Genomic DNA, 21,685 nt, shown 5'->3' with positions numbered 1-21,685 from the left:
AGAGCAGCACCAGAGAAGACACCCAGCAACTGGTGATGTCCATGAATCATAGACTTTAAGCAGTCATTGCTTGCAAAGGATATACAACAAAATACGAAACATGACTACTTTAATTTACATGACATTGCTGTGTCCCAAACATTATGGCGCCTTGAAATGGGGGGACTGTGTATAAACAATGCTGTAATTTCTACATGAAACCAAAATGTATAAAAATGGCCTTTATTAAAATCTGGCAATGTTGCCTTTAACCACATGTGATTTTTTTTATTGCAAATCTCAAATTGTGGAGTATAAAGGCAAATAAATAAATGATGGGTCTTTGTCCCAAACATTATGGAGGGCACTGTATCTAGGTCACCAATACTAGTCGCCTTAGAATTGCTTCTCAAAGGTGGGGGAGGAGGATGTCAATGGTTTCTGTAAATTGCTCTTGGTGTGAAGGTGAGTGATGGTGGACACATTAGAGGCACATGGTGAGGAGAAATGGTGACAATATGGAGAGAATAAAGTTGTGTTAGATTAGTGTAGGATTTGTGCAAATGGGTGTTTGATGTTCAGTGCGGACTCCTGCTGAATCTCTCTTTCAACCCGCACTATCTAAAGCTACACAGACTTTTACTCCAGCATTTTGTGTCTATCTTCGGTTTAAACCAGTATCTGCAGTTCCTTCCTACACAGACTTTAAATGCACCTTAACCTACACTAAATGTTGTATGAAGACCAGAAGATTAAGCTAGTCTAATTCAAGTCATACTCCTCTGCATTTCCCCCAAAAGCAGGTCGCGTTGGCACATATATATTTTTAGTTTGTCTTCCTCCCCCGACGTATGGCAACAATTACTGTATGAAACAAATAAGATTCTGCCGGGTTCTCGCACCGCGCGGAATCTTATTTTACACGTGCCAAGCCGCTGTAACGCGGGATTCATCAGGACCAATTTATTTCTACAAAAGTTAAGTTGGAGACCAGTGTATTCAATCACACATTGGCCTCCCAGGATTGCTGCACACATGTTAATTTGCGATTGGTAACAACGGTGTAGCCGAGACTTTTGATTGATTTATCACGTTTCTGGCCACATTTCCCAAGGGTACGAGTGGATTTCCAATCAGGCTCTCGAGTTAAAATGGTATTCCAATGAGCGTTATAGGATTTATAATTGCAAACTGTTTATCATTTCGTTTCGAATAACTTGGCATAAAGGCTGGCTAAATTAAGCAAGTAAAATTTGCAATAAACTTGTTATCGTTTTTTAAAAAAACAAAGGTGTACAGTTCAGTTATCGATTTTTTTCCTTATTCTTCCTCCGCATTGCAGATCGACCAACAAAATCGATTCAAATTTAAATGAGTGGTACTTGCAAAACAACAAGAGGACACCGCGTTAGGTGGGTGTGACTGGTGGCGCCCGGGTAGCGGCTGCGACTTGTGTTTCAAGCAGGGAGCTGCATCAGGGCTGGATGCGGGGAAGGTGAAGCGTGTGGAGTCTCGTCTCATTCCCCGGTCTTCAGCAAAGAATTAAAGCGGTGGCGGTTCACGGCACATAATGATTCATCTTTTGTTTTTGTATTATACAAGGACGAGGTGTGAGCAGAACGTTAAAGTCTGTTTTTTTTAAAAATATTCCTGATAAACTGATAACAGGTTCAAAAACACACTGGTCCTTTTTTTGTTTGAATGTTCCCTCCTTAGTGAACGAATGAATGAGTATAAGAAAATAACTGCAGATGCTGGTACAAATCGATTTATTCACAAAATGCTGGAGTAACTCAGCAGGTCAGGCAGCATCTCGGGAGAGAAGGAATGGGTGACGTTTCGGGTCGAGAACCTGAAGAAGGGTCTCGACAGACTGAAGAAGGGTCTCGACCCGAAACGTCACCCATTCCTTCTCTCCCGAGATGCTGCCTGACCTGCTGAGTTACTCCAGCATTTTGTGAATAGAACGAATGAGTGAGCCTGCCTGCGGCCCGACTGCACTAATGCTGGGGAGATTTGGGACTTTGGTGGTCATTCGTGGACCAGGAATGAGAGAAAAGACTAGCTTCCCGTTAAAGGAGTGAACAAAGGAGGCGGCAGGTCTACACCCTGTGTATTGTATTCACCGTCCCTAGTTCCCAGAGAGAGCTCCCTCCCCTACAATCTCCCAGCCCTCTGAGCCAATCGACCACACTGAACGACGTTTTGGGTTTGTACACAATCGACTATTGACACACGAAATGAGCTTTAAACAAATTCTGCTCAGCACATGAGGGAAACTTGGCGAACTTTTTTTGTGTGTATGGTGTATTTATTAATGTTAAAAAGATGCTTGTTTTTATTTCAGAAATAAATTTCCGAATTTAAAAAAATATATAAACAAAACTGTGCAAAAACTCCTCGTGCGGTCTCAATGTCTGCACATTCAACAGTAGCACGTTCAGTAATGTTCGCACCTGTCTTTAAACAAAGGACCATTGCCACTCCTGTGCCCCCCCCCCGAGTGATATGTTGTTTGAGCGGTGTCTCCATCGGACTCTGTCCCCTTATTAGCCGCTGTAATTTATATCCGCCCTTTCGGAGTCTGATCACAAACCATTTCCAATTGTGGTCGGCGGGAGCTTGAGAGGCGCTAGCAGGTTCAAAGCTACAGAGCAGACAACAACAATACCCCCTCCTCCCAGACCCCTGCAACCCAAACAACTCTCCTCTGCACTATGGAACTGCTTCTGTTTGTGATATTGAATCTAAGCGCTTTGTGTAACTTGTCCATTCGTACAATCTTTCGACTCGAATCACTGGTGACAATTGAAACCACGTGTAAATTATCCCAGCCACGATGTCTCGGTGGTAAAGTAGCTTCCGTGAACCCTACAACTGCGCCCTTCTCATCTCCGCCCGCACTAATCTCTGCAGGGCACCGTCAATTACACAGGATTTGCAACTCTCCCCGCCCCCATGCACGGGGAGAGCACTTGCTCAGCCAAGACTTCCTGGATCTCCCGGTTGTTAACTATTTTAACTCCTCTTCTCATTCCCATACTGACCTTTCTGTCCTGGCCTCCTCCATTGTCAGAGCGAGGCCACATGCAAACTGGAAGAACAGCACCTCATATTCCACTTGGGTAACTTACACCCTAAAGTTATGAATAATGAGTTTCCCAATTTAAGGTAACTACAAACCGCCACCCACCCCCATCTTTCCTGGCCCCTCCCCTTCTCCCCCTCTCTCCCCTGTGCCCCACCTGGACTCGCATCTCTATCTCCCCTCCCCTTCCGCCTACATTCCTTCCAGGTTCACAATTTGCAGCTCTTCAATCCTTCTGACTCACATCTTCTGTCTTTTCATCTCTGGCCTCTGTCCAACTGTCTGCCACCCTAAAGCTCCCTGCACCCGTATCCACCTATTACTTGCCAGGCTTTGCCTGCTCCTCCTCTCTTCCAGCTTTATTCCTGCTTGCATCACAATCAGTCTGAAAAAGTGTCCCAACCTGAAATGTAATCAAACCATGTTCTCCAGAGATGCTGCTTCACTAGCGGAGTTACTCCAGCGCCTTGTGACTTTTCTTGTTAACCAGCATCTGCAGTTCCTTGTTTCTACATTTGAGTGCTATTCTTCATTTGCCTGAGCCACTGACTCTGCGGTTACAGAACTGATGCTGATAGTAATGACAAGGCATTCTGCCAAATCATTTCTAATTTTTTTTGTACAGCATTGAAAAGACTGACAGCATACACAATTTGATGTTGACCTTGTTTATGATTTGGATCAAGGGAGCCTGGCATTAGGTAGTAACTCTGCACTTGCTGTTAGTGTGAATTGCTGGTAGCCAGTGTTTGATCAAGATTAATTCCTAGAAACTGAATTCAAACACAACACATAAAAAGACTGAAAGCAACCAATTGTCCAGTACACATGTGGCTTCCCAAACATACAGATTTAAACCATGTCTGCTTTTGTGCAATTAATAAATAATTAAACAATTGAAATCCCAGATTATATGTTGCTCATTCCCTGTTTGCACAACTATTGGATCTAACTGGAATCTGAAAAGGCATTTTTGAATGAATACAAAAAGAGGATCAATGTGGCTAGAAATTGTAAGACTAAAAACTTTTTAGTAATTGTAAGATTAAGACTATTATAATGGTCATTAAACATGCAGACACTTTAATACACAGACTGCAGTAACTAAACTATGTAGATCCAGATTCAATATTTGGTCTAACTGATTCAGCTGACCAACAACTTGGTTGATAAGGTGCAACAATTGGTCTCTCTGCTTCTTTGAAGTTAATTTCTGGTTATATAAAACAATGTTAGACTTTGTTAGAAACACACCATAATGTGAAGTGGACAAGGTTGGGTTGGCTACACAGCCAATGTAGTCAAGCAGCCCTTGTTGACAATGATAAAACTTGCTTAGAACACCTGGCATGAAGCATCAGAGGTTGACTTGCACAATATTGCAAGGAGTTAATATTCCTGAGACAAGAAGGGCAATTTTTAAATACGGAGTTGTTTATGTTGAGCTACTTTGCTTTCAGTACATGAGCGTAATGTGACCAACATTTGTCTGGTTAGAGTAGGAGATGGATTTCTCTCTGCATCAATGAAGAGTAATCAAAAGCATTTACAAAGAAGACTTTATAACTTGACCTACAGCTCCAGCACAAATAGAGCACAAAGGAAACTTCTTCCAAAATCCACCTTAAGATGAGATGGTTGCATCAACAAGAGAGCTACATTTTGTTTAAAAAAATGAGTGGCTTTGGCAGAAAATATATAGACATCATCTTGAGTACAAAGGTAAAACAAACATCAAACAATCACATCATTGTTACTTATCTTTTTTAAACTGGTGACATTTGTAGAGACTCTACACTTTGCCAATTTATAATGAGCTATCCTCTGGCAGGACAAATGCAGGCTCTAAGGATCCAGATAGTTACAGGTAATGAAGGCTAGAAATATTGATTTCTTTAAAATTCAATTGATTTCAAAGCATCCCCTCAACAAATTCAAAGAACTTCATGAAACCCTTTGCAGTATAAATAAAGCAGGTGGACAAAATAGTTGGTTAAAAAGACCTTTCTTAGAAAATAATCACAGCATAGCATCAACTTCAACATTATTAAAGGACTAAATAGTTGAGAGAGATTGCTCAATCCCCCTCTCAATACAGACTGCATATAGTCATTGACATTATTCACCATTTGCAGGACATTTATTAAATTGAGAAAAGAAGAAAGGCTTTGGCATTTTCCAAGCACTAGTATTGAAAAATTGGAAGTACACTAACAAACAAATGATGGAGACATAATCGCTCTTTGTGGAGACATTCAATGTTCTCGATGTGGCCTCTTCTACGTTGGTAATATCAAGCATAGACGAGGCATTCACTCTGTTGAACACACCTCTTTCGACCAGCTATCTCCCCTCTATTCCTTCAGTCTGATGGATTCCAACCCAAAACATGGTCTGTTCATTGATCTCCACAGATGCTTCCTGACTTGCTGAGTTCCTGCAGAAGTTTGTTTTTTGCTAAACATTTGGCACTATCTGGGTGGTGTAATTTTAAGTGAACATTTGATCAAAATATTAACTGTCCCAGTCTATTTGCAGGGTACTGCTCTCAAATCGATTGCAAGACATATCTATAATGAATCATATGTTTTTCCGAGAACATTCAAAATCTGATTGATTACTAATCAAAGTCTCTTAACACTTACACCTAACACCCAGAATAAAATTATGAATTATTATTTAATAAAAGTAAAACTATGAATTTTATGCCCTGCTTTCATACTAACTTTTGTATTACCCTGCAATGAATGGATACATGAACAGAGTGGTTTCTGCTCCTACAAGCCCAGACAATCATGAAACTCTATTACTGACACCCTACAGAGGTTGCAGTATCTTTCTGAATACATTTCCTTCAATCTAATCGGTGTATACTTCTAATGCATTTTTGAAATCAATTTGTATAATAGATTAATTTCAGGGATACATTTGTGGTCTTAGGAGCTGACACCTAAGATTAGGTATGAGTTGTGTAAACTCATCCATTTTAAACGAGTTGCAAGCCAGTTAAAAAAACTCATTTTAGAGTTTCTGAACTGATCTGTGGATGTCACAGATTGATTATTGTGCTGAGACAGTGAGGTGAAATATCTGAAATAAAAAGACAGAACCAATTCACAGTTACCTCTGTATCTTGAAAGGACACCAATAAACCTTCCATGATTTCATGCCAGTTTCAAACTCTAAAACTGCAATTATTATATTTTTGAGACTCACAAGCCCAACGGCTAAATGATTTTGTTTCAGCTGGTATTTCTGTGGTTCAATGGTCAAACTACCTACTTGATGACAGGCAGCTTCTTCTAATCAGTGTGGATCTAACTGCCATTTTAGGTATAAGGTTGAGCTCCTTCTACTCCCACCCTCCCTCCACCCTCCCCCACTCCCTTCCTGGGAAGTTAGAAATCAAAATCAACAGGTACCGTAACCATATGGCAAATACTAACATTGAAAGAAGTAACACTTGTTCACGGATGGGGGCAGGGATGTCATTTATTTTACTGTAGCATGTCCATTCATAATTCTGTAAACCACCTATAAATGTGAACTATATTTCTAAATTGCAGTTATTTGTTTAGGTAAACACAAACTATTCTGCAGCCCATGTACAACACGGCCCCTATAACTATGTTTTTTTCTGACCAAAGGAGATGCAATGATAATAGTATTCATAATTATCATAACAACATGCTTTTTAGTACCTGGTCCCTCCAACCAACTGCAATGAGAAACCTCAGCCATTTGAGGGCAGTGTGCCTGCTAGCAGAATTTAAACAACCTGTTACAGATCCTTTCCTCTGCTTTTCATTTACTGCTTCCAATTCTCAAGGTTGACTTTTTATTAGCAGCTACATATGTAACTAACATTGCCTGACATCTTTATTATGAATGGCACCAAATGAGACATCCCTGTTTCATTAGGAACCTATAATGTTCGCCGGTTGTTTTCTTCACAGTACTTCGGAAGATTGTGGGCTTTATGGCTAAAAAAACACAAAATGTTGTCTATGTAGTTAAATTTTCTTCTGGTGTATATAGTGCACAGGTTTCTCTGAAATTTGTGGAATTTTACTCTGAACTCTACAGCTTAGGTGGAGATATCAGATGGAATCAACTAAAGAAATGTTAGATTGCCACGACTCGAATATAGATCTTCTTCTCCTGTATGGAGAAACATTGAATATATTAAATACACAAACCAGCAAAGGTTCATTGGTGCCTGGTGTTCAGGGGCAGCAAACCTTCTCAGGAATTGTCATGATATTTCAGCAGGGAACATCAGAACTGAAACAAATCCACTAACAAATCCTACTCAAGAGCAGACACATTTTCAAATCCTTCCTGCAGCATCTTAATAGCCCTCATCTATGATCAGTTCTTTCAGCTTCAATCAAACTTAATCTTCACATCTTCAAAGAAAGTATGGCTTAATTTATTAAAGTAATCTATGCATTGCATTGCACATATGCATAATTAAACCATATTTTATCTTCTGAAATTCTTACTTTTTATCTTGTCATAAAAACATTACCATTTTTAAACAAAATTTATAGCTGGTCTGGATTGCCCCATCATTATTTTGAGTGGGCTAGTCTAGTAGTGACATTTGCAGGGCTTGAATAACTCAGAATAAAACCAATCAGATTCCATTGAGCAGGCATTGTTTCCAGCCAGTGCCAGCTATCACGATATTGATTGTGCTCTCACGTCTTGAGCATGAAAATGACAGGGAATGCTGCACTCTCAAGTGGGCTGTTTTTGCTCTGAGGTGTTAAAATGTCTGCTTTCTTTAGTTAATGCAAAAGATCCAATGGCACTATTTATGAAGAAGGGCGGTGGGGGGGGGGGGGGGGGTTGATAGTAGTGCCCTGACCAATCTAGCGATTTTAACAATGTTTGTGGACCGTTACTATGTACAATGGGGTGTCATTATTCCTAGATTTCTAAAGTGATGGTAAAGCATTTTAGGATATTGAAGAAAGACAAGCAAGCTGCTATAGAAATGCAAGCCTTCCTTAGATGTTCTTTCAGCAATGATGCTGATGGATATATTTATTAATCTCAATTACTTTGCTTTGAAAGCCCAGAAGATTGATTTTATAATTTGTAGGAAAAGTGATTATTTCTCTTTCAGCTGGAACATATTTGTGCAGCCAATAATTGGCAAATACTGTGTCCTCCAGGGAGGACATTAGCTCTAGCATTCCACACACTACCATTTTTCACATAACACCTAAAAGTGTGCAAAGCTTTTCCTGCCTTGACTGCACTCTTACCATTGGGAAGAAGGCATAGGAGTCTGACCACTAGGTCAAGAACAGTTCTTCCCAACAAATATCAGGCTCTTGTACACTTTACAACAATAACCTCAATGATGAACTATGTACTTTGGCTTTACCATGAACTTTTGGGGTTTTTTGCACTAGTATTGGGGTCATTAATAAATCACTTTATTTTCATTTATTATATATTATCTACGTGTATTGTGTTTATAGGCCTGCTATGCTGCTACTAAGAATTTAATTATTCAATTGTTGGTACATATGACAATTAAATTGATTCTCTGAACTCTTGATGTTGCACACACAGATTGGTGAATTCTTTCATTTGCCAATCTATTGATTCTACTAAGTGAAGAAGGTTATCAAGAGTTACAGCAAAATCTTGATCATCTGGGTAAATAGGCTGAGGAATTGCAAATGGCACATCTATCACAAGGAATGGCAGGGGAGTGTTGTAGAACAGATTTAGGAGTATGAGCACATTGTTCCCTGTCAGTGGTGTTACAGGTAGACAGGATGGCGAATAAGGCTTTTGCAATACTGGCCTCCATCAATCAGGGCATTGAATACAGAAGATGGGAATTTATATTGGAGTTGCACAAGACATTGCAGTGTATTGCATTCAGTTTTGTCACCCCACTTTGGAAAGATGCCATTGAGCTGGAAAGAGTGCTTAAAAGATTCATAAGGATGTTTCGTGGACTTAAGGAAATCAATTATAGGGAGAAGTTGGGCAGGTAAGGACTTTATGCCTTGGGGCATAGGATTCTGAGAGGTGATCGTATAAAAAGGTAATGAATCATGGGCGGCATAGATAGAGTGAATGCACACAGTCTTTTTCCCAGGATTAGGGAATCAAGAACTAGCAGGCATAGGTTTAAGGGGAGAGGGGGAAGATTTAAAAGGAACCCGAGGGGCAATCTTTGCACACAGAGAATGGTACTCATATGCAATGAGCTGCCAGAAGAAGTGGTTGAGGCAGATACCATAACAACATTTAACAAATATTTGTACAGGTATATGGATAGAGAAGATTTAGAGGGATAAGAGTCAAATGCAGGAAAATGGAGTTAGCTTAGATGGGCATATGGGTCGGCATGAACGAGTTGGGCCGAAGGATTTGTTTCTGTGCTGTATGACTCTAGTTCATTGCATGATTTAAATTCTCATTCAATGGGGCATTAAAAGGCTTTGCTCTGCTGGTGAGAATTCTGCCTGTTGATGTTTGGTAAATCTGATTTATGATCCTTGGATTTGTTTAAACTTATCTGTAATCAAACTTTTCCATTTAGCAACCGGAGAAGGCACCAGACACCATCACTGACTAAATATCATCCTTATGCAATTGCTTAAAAAATACAAACACATACTTATTCAAGGACAAAGCACACAATGGAGTATTTTAATCATTCTATATCTTGAAAAAGAAAGATAGCTATCATATCAGTCTGAAGAAGGGTCTCGACCCGAAACGTCACCCATTCCTTCTCTCCCGAGATGCTGCCTGACCTGCTGAGTTACTCCAGCATTTTGTGAATAAATCGATTTGTACCAGCATCTGCAGTTATTTTCTTATATAAGACCATATGTTTCCCTGTCGAGGGAAGTGCCCTGTGAGAAAAGTGCGAGTCTTTGGCTGCGAGTCTTCAGCGAGGAGGCTGAGGTGAGGAGGATACACTTGTTTTTGAGCATGATTTGTTTTTTGACACTAAAGTAATGGCAGGCAAGTTGGTGCAGTGTGTTTCCTGCAGGATGTGGGAAGGTAGACACCGCTGGAGCATCTGGGAGCTACACCTGCAAGAATTGTGTCCATGTGCAGCTCCTGAATGGACGTGTTGTGGAGTTGGAGAAGCAGCTGGATGATCTCGGAGCCATCCGGGAATGCGAGAGTTTCCTGGACCAGACCTACTGTGATGCTGTCACGCCAAGGGTCCAGGTCGAGCGAAGGTGGGAGACCGTTTCAAAGGGGAGTGAACATGGACTACAGGAGACCCCGGAGATCGGTCAATTATAAAAGACGAAATTGCGGAGCATTTGGATAGCAGTAACAGGATCGTTCCGAGTCAGCATGGATTTACGAAGGGGAAATCGTGCTTGACTAATCTTCTGGAATTTTTTGAGGATGTAACTAGGAAAATGGACATGGGAGAGCCGGTGGATGTAGTGTGCCTTGACTTTCAGAAAGCCTTCGACAAGGTCCGACATAGATTAGTGGGCAAAATGAGAGCACATGGTATTGGGGGTAGGTTACTGACATGGCTAGAAAATTGGTTGGCAGACAGAAAGCGTGGGGATAAATGGGTCCCTTTCAGAATGGCAGGCAGTGACTAGTGGGGTACCACAAGGCTCAGTGCTGGGATCGCAGCTATTTACAATATACATTAATGATTTGGATGAAGGGATTAAAAGTAACATTAGCAAATTTGCAGATGACACAAAGCTGGGTGGCAGTGTGAACTGTGAGGAAGATGCTATGAGGTGTAGGGTGACTTGGACAGGTTGTGTGAGTTGGCAGATGCATGGCAGATGCAGTTTCATGTGGATAAGTGTGAGGTTATCCACTTTTGTGGTAAGAATAGGAAGGCAGATTATTATCTGAATGGTGTCAAGTTAGGAAAAGAGGATATACAACGAGATCTGGGTGTCCTAGTGCATCAGTCATTGAAAGGAAGGGTCCAGGTCGAGCGAAGGTGGGAAGGAAGCATGCAGGTACAGCAGGCAGTGAAGAAAGCTAATGGAATGGAATGTTGGCCTTCGTAACAAGAAGAGTTGACTAAACATGTTCCCAATGTTGGGGGAGTCCAGAACCAGGGGCCACAGTTTAAGAATAAGGGGTAGGCCATTTAGAACAGAGATGAGGAAAAATATTTTCAGTCAGGGAGTTGTAAATCTGTGGAATTCTCTGCCTCAGAAGGCAGTGGAGGTCAGTTCTCTGAATGCTTTCAAGAGAGAGCTAGATAGAGCTCTTAAGGATAGCGGAGTCAGGGGGTATGGGGAGAAGGCAGGAGCGGGGTACTGATTGAGAATGATCAGCCATGATCACATTGAATGGTGGTGCTGGCTCGAAGGGCCGAATGGCATACTCCTGCACCTATTGTCTATTACCACTACCAGTATCAATAAAATCTCAATAAAACACGTGTACACAATATATGTGACATTAGGCATTCATTTACGCATGTAAAGCCATGTTTTCAGAAGCACTGCTATAAAACATCCCTTCTATCACTGGGCTGAAGACATTTTTGCACTCGTGCTATAATGTTTACAGATGGCACATCCCCCCACTGCTGTGTGTGCAGTGGGCACATTCAGCAGTTCTCTTGCAATGTTATGTAACATGCAAACTAAAACAAAGTTTCTGGAAACTAGTGTTGAAAATTTACTTTCCATTGTCGATGCTTGTATTGGGGGGGGGGGGGGGGAGTGATAGTGTGAGAAGACTGGGTTGCTGGATTAAGACACAATGGCTGCATGGCCTTCCCATGTGCCATAACAATTCCATGTTTTTTTATTCCGTGGAAACTGCTTCCGCAAACTATAAACTATCACAGTACATCATAAAAAAGATCTAAGTAACCACAGAACAAACACAGTTGAAATGTAAAACTCCATATCCTGCATTTTAGTAAATCATAAGGAATAAAAGTCTGCTGACAGTTTTAGGTACCTCATTCACTGCAGCAAAATAATGCTGCAAGGATCAGTCAGCACATCTTCTGGATCTGCCTTACAGTCAAGTGCAGAGTAAAACAATGATGCATTCTGCAATAATTAAGCTTAGCAAACAGTTGTAAACTTAAAATGGAAACGTTCAATAAAGCAGCTGCATCAAAGCTAAACTTGCTTTTGATGCTACAGCGGCAATACTGCATTTCAGCAGAAGCCCTGATCATTTTAGTGCAGACCCATAAACATTAGACAATCATATCTGGGCAAGCAACCCTTCTGCGTATGACTACCCTTTGATCCAATAAAGCTTCCACTAATATCGAATCACAACATTACAGATTTTCTCCAAGCACAGCACAATGAAAGGATTAGGGCACTTTATTACACCTCGGCAACCCAACACTTCAGCATAATGCAAAGGCCGGTTAACTAATTTCCCCCTCTGAAGGTAATGTTATATCTCAAGCAACACATTGCCAGGGCCCACTACCGCAGGATCCCACCTTTGAATCTTTGTCTCGATTGACATTTGAACCCTGCTGACTTGACTGCTTGCGCCGATTCCAGCTTAGGCCACCAGATGGAGCATAGAACAAAAAAAGAAGGGCGAGGAGAACGGGCGGCGAGCCCCGCAGTTCTGAGAGTGTGGAGAGAGGAAGAGAGAGGAAGGGAGGGGACCGGGAGCTCTGCTCTCACACAATCCTCATCTGGGGGAGGAACCGCGATTTCCCAGATTAGCATTGTGACAGGAACGTAGAAGTGTAAAAAATATATATAAACACTCTGTCATGTACACAAACATCAACATACTCAACACCCCTACGTTGCTCGGATGAGCAAAATCAGGCAGTCTGACACTCAGCAATGGCCTTTGGGAAAGCCACAGAGCAACCTGATCAAAAAACTGGGTTAACACTTCAAAGTGCCAGACACCTCCATATGGAATAACTGTATCCGGCATAAGGTTCCAATGAGAAAATATAGCATCTGCTGATGCATAATCATGAAATCATGATTGCTATTTGCAAATGCTCAGAGATGATTGGAGAGCCTATCGTTTCACTCTACACGTGCCGTTTGATAAGTAAAAATATTCTTGCTGTCCAAAGCTAACTCGTAACCTTTTGCAAAATGAGAATCAAATCACTCTGCACAAAGTTCATGGGAGAGGCAGGATTGGGAAGAGGGAGACTTCCCGACACCCTGGACCTTTTTTTTTTTGTTAAGTTCCACGCTGCTGCCAGAAAAACTGGTGAGCATGTGGCCCTACTGTATTTCCAGCCATTCCCAAGATACTAAAACACTATCAGAGGCTTTGAAACTATGGAAACTGAATAAGTAAGTAGCTTCCATGATTAATAGATGAAGATCCTGACTGAGCGATAACTCAAGCCCGTAGGATCCACACGCACACAAAGACAATTTGAAAGTGCAGATTTTCCCCGTTCACTGATTGAAAGCTTTTATGTGGTTCGACAGTCCTACCCACTGTATCCATTTAACCCTCCTCTACGCAAAAGGAAAAGACGCGCTCGACTATGCAAACAGCGATTGGAGATGGATCTCAGCTCGGCTCAGTTGAACACTGACACCAGTTTTGTGAAGGATGGGAGCGGGTCTCAGGAGACTGATTCCAGTCCAGTCAAGATATCCCACATGCCACAGAACATTTAAAATGCAGATTTCACATTGTGCATCTCTTAAAATGTGGCTCATTTCCACTTCACAACAGAGACGACAGACGCCTTTAAGAAACATCCCCACCGCACTCCCGCCGCCACAAGCTGCATTACATTTGCTCGGCGCCTGTGATGTTATTCCACATCGCATTTTGCCTGCATAAGCAGCTGTTGGACACCCACCCCTGGCCTGATCACATCCTCCGCGCTCCAAATCACCCACTCCAAGACACCAGGGACCCTCTTTTTTCCCCATTCTGAATCTAACTCCCTGCCCTGGGAGTGTTTGACGGGGACGCTAGCCTCGCAGAGTAGGTAACCACACAAGTGCTACACATTGCGACTAAACTATTTCGCTGGTGGGTGCTCAGCACAGGACACAGTCCTCTTGTTCCACGTATTGTAATGTAGCAACTGTACTGCTTTTAATCTAAACTAAAATGCACGTGGAGGTTTATAGACTTGGACCATTGATTATGGTTTCCGCGGGTTACTTTAAACTATTTCTTTAACTGTTTTACGGACACATAGAACAAAGGCAGAGAGAAAGATCAGTCCTCACTCAGTCCGCACCCACTCCCGGACTTTCCACACACAACGCCAACCTCCACGCTTGCTCCGCGAAACCTTAGGTTCTAAGCAATTACGGTCTGTTCAAAGGTTTTTGTAAATTGACCCGGGCTACTAACTACTGGTGTCTAGTGCACACAAAAAGAAAGCCGTTTAGTATTTAAAAGTGCTGCCCAAAAGGTAGCATTTTATGAAGAAAAGCGAACGGGGGAATGAAAGAAATTTGGAAGGAAACTTTAACAAATAAGAAAAGAAACGTATTTTCTAAATAACACACAGATGATGTGGTTTCTGCACGCTCGTTAGAAAAATAAAATATATTTAGCATCTGTGTCAAAAATTAAAACCAGCCTCGGCACTCAATAACAACAAAAGAAACCTAGAAGCGAGATGCAATACCGCCAGAGAGTTCGCACCAGTCCTTGGGAGCTTAATGCCAGCAGCTGAGAGATACTGTACAATCCAAACGCCTCGGTTCTACTCACACAGCTCCCTGTAGATATGGTCACGGCCGAGGGTGAGCAACTATTTGAACAAATCTCAAGAAAAGAGGCGCAAAATAACAAAGAGCACATGCTCGCCACACACTAAAACAAAGGTGCAAAGCCTTGATCCGAGGAATAATCAGAGAGTCAGTCTACCTTCTGGGTTGGCAAAGGCAGGCGAAGGACTCGAACCAGTGGCACTGGTGTCTCATTAGTAATCCATTTAAGGCTATCTGTGGCCAGCTTGACTCACACAGCGCTCGTCAGCCCCTGTGAGGGGAACACATCTGTCCTTCCCGGAGAAGGGGGCGAGTAAGTTGGCGATCCCCCGACCTTCCCGGCTGCATGTGGAACTTTTACTGCTCAAAAAAAAAATCCTGTTCATGCAAATCCGCCAGAAATCCACCCAGGAAAACTCTCGCCGATCCGCGCCACTATCAAGGGGAGGGGGAGAGACTTGGCTCAAGTGGAAGCCGACCTCTCCTGCAGCCGCTGGTGTAAGCCTGTAGCTCCTTGTCCGAGGTCCTGTCACAACAGACTGGGACGGCGCTGGCTACTCAGGCTCCGAGTCATCTTATTTGGAGATGTGCAGGACAAGCAGCCTGTCTTACGAGCGTATGCCCCAGTACTACCCTCATCCTTGCCTTCAAACTCCAGCTGTCACTGGCTATCCGCTTTGCAAGAGGCAGCGATCAAAACCCGGCCTGGATTTTATTTCTTCGGAATGAACCAACGCTTTGCACTCAGGGAGTGCTGTTCCCCAGCCAGCCCGAGATCAACTGTTCAGCATTTATGCAGGCATTTTAGGACATCGTTTCCAACTTCATGCGAAATTGAATGAAAAGAAATCCTCACAGCCGTCCAGCAACTGACACTTTGGAAATGATCAGTTCGCCGGGATTGGTTTAAGAGCCAATCCGTTTACAACACTGAGATATATCCTGTTAATCTACCATTGAGTTTCAACATGTGGATTGCAATCTATCATTAAAACACCTCTTTACTTGCAAAGCAAAGCTGCTGATTTTTTTTATTTCAGAGAACAGTAAGAAATGTTACCTATTCGCATTTTCATACTCCACCCCCCCCCCCCCACTTTTAATTTTATTCACGCGTTTGTTGACATCTGAGATTTAAAACAATGGCAGATTAAAATCATAACATTGGCAGGTAGAAATATTCTTCTGTATTTAGACCATTGGAACAATACAACGATTGGAAATACGGAATAGAATACTTCGCTAAACAAAGGTCAGTTGCAAACGGGAAAATAAGTTTTATTCGCTTGTCTGCAACTGCTTTTGTTTAAATGAAGTTTTGCGGATATATTAGTTCATCACATGGGGATATCTCAGTTGGGAAGAAAAGTAACGGAGGGAATGAACACCTGGGCTATAAAGAGAGCGGCAGTAAATAGGTGAATGACCCACAGGCTGGTTCACAACAGACCGCGAGGTGATTGCAACAAAAAAAAGGACGTGCGAACAATAAAAGATAGAAAGGCAAGAGAGAGACACAAACATGGGGGGGAGTGAGAGCACGGAAAGACGTTACAACTTCAGCAAACCATTCTTATGCGTAGGAAGGAACTGCAGATTGCTGGTTTATATTCTCATGTCAAGTTTCACTTCTGTGCAAATTACGAAGCAGAAAAGCCAGTTTCCTTTAACAAGCTACAGTGATTGTTTAATATAAATAACTTCGTCTTGTCTACACTGGCTCTTCGCAAACCGATGTTCCCAATGCGTGCTGTTGTTTCCTAATGCGGCAGGTACCTCTTCTGGTGTCCTCATTGTAATAGCCAGCAGGACCGTCAGCAAACCTAGTGGCCGCAGAAACACTGCGTGGCATTCTCCAGAGGAATACTCCTAATGACGGCTTCTTTAAAATACATCCTTAAAATTGCCCACATCTCCCTGCACCCTCTTTTCTCCGTCCCCATGGCCCTTTCCCCTTCATTCCTCCTCCCGTCCTCCCATTATCTCTCCCGCCCCGTACCAAATGATTAATTTAATCTCCTCGCTCACTTCATTTTAAACGCTGGGGGATGCATTCACATTGCTGCTTGATATTTACTTTTAGTAGATTAAAAATGTAAGAAATCAAGTAAATCCTGCCCAGAAGTGCCGATCAGCGAAAAACCTGCCACCTTGCAAACATTTCCATGATTTGTTTTTATCACTTTCAGTACTAGTCTTCGGCCCTTTTTGGTTGCTTTGAGTGGGAATGAAAGATTGACTATATAAGCGTGCGGTAAAGAATACATAATTGTACAGAAGGCATAATTATTCATACATGTGGGTTGCTACATAACGAAGAATGCCCACATGCATGCATGGACATGAATGGAGAGTCTAGAATTAGGGGAACTGCCTCAGGATAAAGAGTTGGGCATTTAAACGTGAGGCGAGAGATAAAAACACTTATTTACACAGACAGTTGTAAATCGTTGTAATTCCTTACCGCAAATGGCTGCGGATGTTCAGTCACAAAGTGAGATCAATCGTTTTTTTGAATTGGGGGAAAAAAGAGAACGGTGGGGAATGGGCTGCAAAGAAGGCCATGCACAATGTCACCCATCTGACTGAATGGCACCGATTGTCAGGGATTGTAAGGGCTCCTCCTGGGACTGTTTGTTTGGAAGTATTTGACCACCTATTGACATTCAATGGCATTACCATAGTGAAGCAGGGTGGGTGTGAGGGATGGGAGTCACCATTGTCCAGAGCAGGGCTGGATTAAGCTAGTACGGGGCCTGTAGCTAGGGTTGCCAACTTCCTCACTCTCAAATATTGGACAAGGTGACGTCACCACCCCGCGCCCCACGTGACCCCACCCAGCCAGCGGCCACATGCTCCCGTTCCACCAATGGCAGCCGCCTAGGCCGGGAGGCGGGTCGCTATGCAACCTCCGCTAGGCGGCGCCCGGGCGTACACTGTCAGGAGATAGACACAAAATGCTGGAGTAACTCAGCGGGTCAGGCAGCATCTCAGGAGAGAAGGAATGGGTGACGTTTTGGGTCGAGACCCTACCGAAGGGTCTCAACCCAAAACGTCAAGTCAAGTCAAGTCAAGTCAAATTTATTTGTCACATACACATACTCGATGTGCAGTGAAATGAAAGTGGCAATGCCTGCGGGTTGTGCACAAAAAGAATTACAGTTACCCATCTTCTGCTGGACCTCCATGAGGCAGGTGGCGAGGACTTTGCCATGGAAGACGAGGGCGACAAAAGCATCCACAAACTGAAGGAGAAGGTGAAGAAGAGGAAGGGGAGAGGATTTGGCTCCAAGGAAGGCGCTCGATCCAGGCTGCGAGAAGACTACGACTACGTGGAGCAAGACGGCAATGAGCCAGGCCCTCAACGCTCGATGGAGGGATGGATCTTGTTTGTGACCGCGGTCCACGAGGAAGCCACTGAGGAGGAAGGACATCCACGACAGGTTTGCCGAGTATGTTGAGATCAAGAACCTGCACCTCAACCTGGACCAGCGCACCAGCTACCTCAAGGGCAACGCTCTGCTGAAGTACAAGGAGGTGCAGGCGGCCATGGGGGGTTTGAACGGGTTGGAGCTGGCTGGGTGGCCAATCAGTATGGACTGGGGCTTCGTCAGGGGGGCCCTTAGGAGCAAGAGGCGGAGTGGCCGCAGAAGCCGGAGCCCGGACGGAAACGTCACTGAGCCGGGACGGAGTGCGGAGTGACCGGTGGGGCTGGGAGCGAAACGGCTGCAGATCGCTGTGCCCAAACTGAGCTGTGTGTTACAGGGGCCATTTAATCTCAGTCTGGACTGTCGTGGGGCTGGGGAGAGGGTGGAGAGAGGAACGTATGGTTGACATGTGCAAAACAACACTCAGAAATAACATATTTTAGTTTTTCTTTTAAATCTTCAGTCTGAAGAAGGGTCTCGACCCAAAACGTCGTCCATTCCTTCTCTCCAGCGATGCTGCCTGTCCCACTGAGTTCATCATCATCATCATCATATCATATATATACAGCCGGAAACAGGCCTTTTCGGCCCACCAAGTCCGTGCCGCCCAGCGATCCCCGTACATTAACACTATCCTATACCCACTAGGGACAATTTTTACATTTACCCAGCCAATTAACCTACATACCTGTACCATGCAGTTACTCCAGCATTTTGGGTCTACCTTCGATTTTAACCAGCATTTCCAGGTTTTTTCCTACAGTGTCCGGGCCCACCCCCCCCCCCACCCACCCCTGGCCTAATATGGGACAATTAAAAGTTAAATTTGAACAAAATTATTTATTCATATCATGTTATTAATGACGTCCATAATGATTACGTACCATGCAGCATGCAGCTCCCCCGAAATGTTGCCAGATCGTGAGGTGCCGGTTTCAGCAGACAGCTTCCAAGCATTTAGTGCGGGGCCCTCGAAAATGCGGGGCCCTTAGCATATGTTACTTTTGATACTAGGTTAATCCAGCACCAATCCAGAGGTTCATCAGGGCTAGCCACATAAACACTGTTTTTTTATGAGCACCACGGAGTTACTCACCTCCTAACATCCAAGGCCTTTTGACCAATTACAATAATAATAATAATAATAATATTCATTTATTGTCATTGCAACGAGTACAACGAAATTAAAAAATAGCCAATCCTGACGGTGCGTACAAACATATATGCAATAAATGCAAAAACAAATAAATACATAAATACAATTAAATACAATTATATTAAGTACAAGATTTTTTAACGGTGTTGCCTAGTGCATTGGTGAGTGAAGTTCCAACAACACTCAGATAGCTTGACACCATCCAGGACAAGAGAGACACAAAATGCTGGAGTAGCTCATCAGTCTGAAGAAGGGTCTCGACCCAAAATGTCACCCATTCCTTCATTCCAGAGATGCTGTCTGTCCCGCTGAGTTACTCCAGCATTTTGTGGATGTCTTTGGTTTAAACCAGCATCTGCAGTTCCTTCCAACACCTTCCAGGACAATGCAGCTTGCTTGATCAGGATCTGCATTGTCCAGAAGTTCAATGAACTGAACTGAACTAAACTAAACTAAACTTTCCCGAGTCCAAACATTCACCCACTCCACCATTGATACTCAGTGGTTGCAATGTGAGCCATCTACAGTTATTACACCAGCCTACCTTGACAGCATCTCCCAAATCTGAAATTTCTGACAATTACAAGAACAAGGACAGCATGCATGGAAAATCATTAGAAAATAGAACGTAGAAAAGATATATCAAAGGAACGGGCTCTTCAGCCCACAATGTCTGTGCTGAATATAATGCCAAGATGAACTAACCTCACCTCCCTACACATCGTCCATCTCCATCCATTTGCTATATGTTAAAGTCACTAACTAAAATCCTCTTAAATGCCACTCTCATATCTGCCTTCACCACTTTCCCTGGCAGCATGTTCTAGGCACCCACCACCACTACCTGTGTAAAATACCTGCCCCACACATCTTTAAACTTTGCCCAACTCTCTTTAAAGCTATGCCCTGGGAAAAAGATTCTGACTGTCTACTCTCTGCCTCTCATAATGTTATATCTTTCTGTCAAGTCTCCTCTCAACCTTCAGTTTTGAAGAGAAAATGATCCAGATTTGTCCAACCTCTCCTTGTAGCTAACAACCACGAATCCAGTCAATATTCTGATAAACTTCATCTGGACCTTCTCCAAAGCCTTCATCCACATCCTTCCTGTAATGGGGCTAACAGATCTGCACATAATACTCCAAATGCAGCTGAACCAAGAATAATAGAGCTACAGAATTCCCTCCGTTACATTCCAACCGAGTTGGGAATATACTATTGTTCCTTTACTGTCTTTGGCTCAAAATCCTGCAACTTCCTTGTAGACAGAAATGTAGGAGTGCTTTCTCCATCAGTTCAAAAAGGCTCATCACCACCCAATTAGGGAATGGCAATAAAGGTTGACATGCCAATGATGTGCACATCCCTAAAAATGAATAAGTTGAAAAAAATCTTGATTTTATCGTTTTTTTTAGATTGGAGGAAAGGGAAAATCAATGGTAACTAAGCTGTTTTTTCACAGGCATTATTCAATTCCAATTTTGATCATTGAATGACCAGCAACTAAGTGCTAGCATTAAACATTTAAATCATAACTAAAAAATAATAGACAATAGACAATAGACAATAGACAATAGGTGCAGGAGTAGGCCATTCAGCCCTTCGAGCCAGCACCGCCATTCAATGCGATCATGGCTGATCACTCAATCAGTACCCCGTTCCTGCCTTCTCCCCATACCCCCTCACTCCGCTATCCTCAAGAGCTCTATCCAGCTCTCTCTTGAAAGCATCCAACGAACTGGCCTCCACTGCCTTCTGAGGCAGAGAATTCCACACCTTCACCACCCTCTGACTGAAAAAGTTCTTCCTCATCTCCGTTCTAAATGGCCTACCCCTTATTCTCAAACTGTGGCCCCTTGTTCTGGACTCCCCTAACATTGGGAACATGTTATCTGCCTCTAATGTGTCCAATCCCCTAATTATCTTATATGTTTCAATAAGATCCCCCCTCATCCTTCTAAATTCCAGTGTATACAAGCCCAATCGCTCCAGCCTTTCAACATACGACAGTCCCGCCATTCCGGGAATTAACCTAGTGAACCTACGCTGCACGCCCTCCATAGCAAGAATATCCTTCCTCAAATTTGGAGACCAAAACTGCACACAGTACTCCAGGTGCAGTCTCACCAGGGCCCGGTACAACTGTAGAAGGACCTCTTTGCTCCTATACTCAACTCCTCTTGTTACGAAGGCCAACATTCCATTGGCTTTCTTCACTGCCTGCTGTACCTGCATGCTTCCTTTCATTGACTGATGCACTAGGACACCCAGATCTCGTTGAACTCCCCCTCCTCCTAACTTGACACCATTCAGATAATAATCTGCCTTTCTATTCTTACTTCCAAAG

At 43.0% G+C, this 21,685-nt stretch overlaps 1 protein-coding gene and 1 pseudogene across 8 annotated transcripts in view; one reads left to right on the top strand and one right to left on the bottom strand.

Annotated features, from left to right (window-relative positions):
- The window catches only part of sema6a (sema domain, transmembrane domain (TM), and cytoplasmic domain, (semaphorin) 6A), a 102,087-nt gene extending 86,576 nt beyond the window's left edge, over positions 1 to 15,511 (bottom strand). The window contains exon 1 of one of the 8 annotated variants that reach the window (XM_078396303.1): positions 14,912 to 15,511. The gene's annotated coding sequence lies outside the window, so the exon portion shown is untranslated. Of the gene's footprint in view, positions 1 to 14,262; positions 14,282 to 14,755; positions 14,776 to 14,911 lie in introns of those variants that run through there. The other 7 variants (XM_078396304.1, XM_078396309.1, XM_078396310.1 and 4 more) reach the window with 7 other exon arrangements.
- LOC144592260 (RNA-binding protein 8A pseudogene) lies at positions 8,866 to 18,456 on the top strand (annotated as a pseudogene).
- The last annotated feature ends 3,229 nt before the right edge of the window (positions 18,457 to 21,685 follow it).

The sequence above is a fragment of the Rhinoraja longicauda genome, chromosome 3 (assembly GCF_053455715.1).
Source record: "Rhinoraja longicauda isolate Sanriku21f chromosome 3, sRhiLon1.1, whole genome shotgun sequence".
Taxonomy (NCBI): domain Eukaryota; kingdom Metazoa; phylum Chordata; class Chondrichthyes; order Rajiformes; family Arhynchobatidae; genus Rhinoraja; species Rhinoraja longicauda.
Note: the sequence above shows the minus strand (reverse complement) of the source record. Positions and strands in the feature narration are given on the sequence as shown.